The 3392-nt window shown below is 41.7% G+C and overlaps 1 non-coding gene across 1 annotated transcript; it reads right to left on the reverse strand.

Moving 5' to 3' along the window:
• Nucleotides 1–3035: 3035 nt before the first annotated feature.
• Nucleotides 3036–3129, reverse strand: trnai-uau (transfer RNA isoleucine (anticodon UAU)). The gene is made up of 2 exons: nt 3092–3129; nt 3036–3071 (listed from the first exon to the last, which is right to left on the reverse strand). It is a non-coding gene; the product is annotated as a tRNA-Ile (tRNA).
• Nucleotides 3130–3392: the final 263 nt, after the last annotated feature.

Below are 3392 nucleotides of genomic sequence, written 5' to 3' on the forward strand. Positions count from 1 at the left end.
CTGTTTTTTTTCCCATGGTGGATGACCTCACACTTTCCGACATTGTATTCCATCTGCCAAACCTTAGCCCATTCGCTTAACCTATCCAAATCTCCTTGCAGCCTCTCTGTATCCTCTACACAACCCGCTTTCCCACTAATCTTTGTGTCATCTGCATATTTTGTTACACTTCACTCTGTCCCCTCTTCCAGGTCATCTATGCATATTGTAAACAGTTGTGGTCCCAGCACTGACCCCTGTGGCACACCACTAACCACCGATTTCCAACCCGAAAAGGACCCATTTATCCCGACTCTCTGTTTTCTGTTCCCCAGCCAATTCTCTATCCATGCTGATACATTTCCTCTGATTCCGTGTGCCTCTATCTTCTGCAGTAATCTTTTATGTGGCACCTTATCGAATGCCTTTTGGAAATCTAGATACACCACATCCATCGGTACACCTCTATCCACCATGCTCGTTATATCCCCAAAGAATTCCAGTAAATTAATTAAACATGATTTCCCTTTCATGAATCCATGCTGCATCTGCTTGGGTGCACTATTCCCATCTAGATGTTCCGCTATTTCTTCCTTAATGATAGTTTCAAGCATTTTCCCCACTACAGATGTTAAACTAACCGGCCTGTAGTTACCTGCCTTTTGTCTGCCCCCTTTTTTAAACAGAGGCGTTACATTAGCTGCTTTCCAATCAGCTGGTACCTCCCAGAGTCCAGAGAGGTTTGGTAGATTATAACGAATGCATCTGCTATAACTTCCGCCATCTCTTTTAATACTCTGGGATGCATTTCATCAGGACCAGGGGACTTGTCTACCTTGAGTCCCATTAGCCTGTCCAGCACTACCCCCCAAGTGATAGTGATTGTCTCAAGGTCCTCCCTTCCCACATTCCTGTGCCCAGCAATTTTTGGCATGGTTTTTGCGTCTTCCACTGTGAAGACCGAAGCAAAATTATTTTAAGGTCTCAACCATTTCCGCATTACCCATTATTAAATCCCCCTTCCCATCTTCTAAGGGACCAACATTTACTTTAGTCACTCTTTTCCGTTTTATATATCTGTAAATGCTTTTACTATCTGTTTTTATGTTTTGCGCAAGTTTACCTTCGTAATCTATTTTTCCTTTCTTTATTGCTTTTTTAGTCATTCTTTGCTTTTGTTTAAAATATTTCCAATCCTCTAGTTTCCCACTAACCTTGGCGACCTTATGCGCATTGATCTTTAATTTGATACTCTCCTTTATTTCCTTGGTTATCCACGGCTGGTTATCCCTTCTCTTACCGCCCTTCTTTTTAACTGGAATATATTTTTGTTGCGCACTAAGAAAGAGCTCCATAAATGTCCTCCACTGTTCCTCAATTGTGCCACTGTTTAGTCTATGTTTCCAATCTACTTTAGCCAACTCTGCCCTCATCCCACTGTAGTCCCCTTTGGTTAAGCATCGTGCACTCGTTTCTGACACAACCTCCTCACCCTCAATCTGTATTACAAATTCAATCATACTGTGATCACACATTCCGAAATGATCTTTTACTCGGAGATCGTTTATTTTTCCTGTCTAATTACAAAGGACCAGATCTAAGATAGCTTGTTCCCTTGTAGGTTCTGTACATTTTGTTCCAAGAAACAATCCCTTATGCATTCTATGACTTCCTTTTCCAGGCTACCCCTTGCGATTTGAGTTGAGCAATCGATATGTAGGTTAAAATCGCCCAAGTCTACTGCCGTTCCTTTTTCGCATGCCTCCATTATTCCCTTGATTATTGCCCGCCCCACCGTGAAGTTATTATTTGGGAGCCGATAAACTTCGCCCACCAGTGACTTTTTCCCCTTACTATCTCTAATCTCCAACCACAATGATTCAACATTTTGTTCATTAGAGCCAATATCGTCTCTCACAACTGCCCTGACATCATCCTTTATTAACAGAGCTCCCCGACCTCCTTTCCCTTCTTGTCTATCTTTCCAAATCGTCAGATACCCCTGTATGTTTAATTCTAAGTCTTGGCCACCCTGCAACCACGTTTCTGTAATGGCCACCAAATCATACCCATTTGTAATGATTTGTACCGTCAGCTCATTTACGTTATTTTGAATGCTAAGTGCATTTAGGTAGAATGTTTTAATCCTAGTTTTTAAACAATGATTTTTAGTTTTAACCCCTCCTGCAGCCCCTTTATATTCAGTGGCCCTTTTTGTTACAGCTGCCTATTCCACCTGTCTTATAATTCCTCCCCTAAAAATCTATCGAGGTTTGGGGCAATTAACATTTTCAAGTTTCACATTGATCGATTTTTGTTCAGCAAGGATACGAAGATTTATGGAATCATCGCAGGCAAATGAAATTAAGAATTAGTTAAAAGGGACAGAAACAGAAACAGCTGCAAACAAACGTTGCATTTTATTCATATTTAACAGCAACAATATCCTTGCCATGCGCAACTATGCTGTGGTCAGAGAAAAACGCCCTGAGCTTCCGAAACTCCCGTGGCTTTTCTGTCGCTCTCTTTCCTCTCTCCCCTTCCTCCTGCACGCTGCCAGTTTTTAAACCTTGTTTTAAATCTTGGTCTGGGCGAGGGCATTCCACATTCTCAGAACCATCTCTACCGTTTCATTGCTTGATTTTTACGCTTATTAATTATGAATCTCCTTGAGCTACAATGGTAGAGCTTGCGACAATACAGTAAAAGGTGGCTTATTGGAAACACGTTGTGATTATAGTTTGGTTTTGTACAGAATTGAACATATATCACTCAAGAGGGAATGTTATATTTACAATAAACTATATCGTCTTATAAATTTTGGTCAATTCGCTCCCCAGTGCCAGATGAGGAATTGTTTGATCCCCGCATTTATTTCATGTGGGGAACAGGCACGGGTATTCAATCAGAAATAACCCACAGATTGACACAGGAATAACCGCAGCGCGAGAGACTGACAGCACCGTGGTAAATGGCGGAATCGACAAGAGAGATGGACGAACAGAAAACGGCCTCAGACTCTGAAAACTGCAAACATCACATGCAAAAGCATCGGCTGCTCCAGGTGAGGCTCGAACTCACAACCTCGGCATTTCCCAAGCCTGTACTGTCATATAAGTACCGTGCGCTAACCGATTGCGCCACTAGAGCTGCATAGCATGTGGTCTTTGTGCTCCCATCATACAGCTGCCTGTTCCACCTGTATAACAAGGAAGAAGACAATGAATCATCGAATCATTCAACACAAAAGGAAGCTTTTCATCCCATCGTGTCGATGCCGCCTCTCTGCAAGAAGCCTTCAGTTATTGAGACTCCATAGATTTTCAGCATAGACGTGTTTTATTATTTGTGTAATGTTTTCTTATTTGTAATGAATTTAGATGTCTGTGCAGGAACATTATAAATATATTTGT

The sequence above is a fragment of the Pristiophorus japonicus genome, unplaced genomic scaffold (genome assembly GCF_044704955.1).
Source record: "Pristiophorus japonicus isolate sPriJap1 unplaced genomic scaffold, sPriJap1.hap1 HAP1_SCAFFOLD_128, whole genome shotgun sequence".
Taxonomy (NCBI): domain Eukaryota; kingdom Metazoa; phylum Chordata; class Chondrichthyes; family Pristiophoridae; genus Pristiophorus; species Pristiophorus japonicus.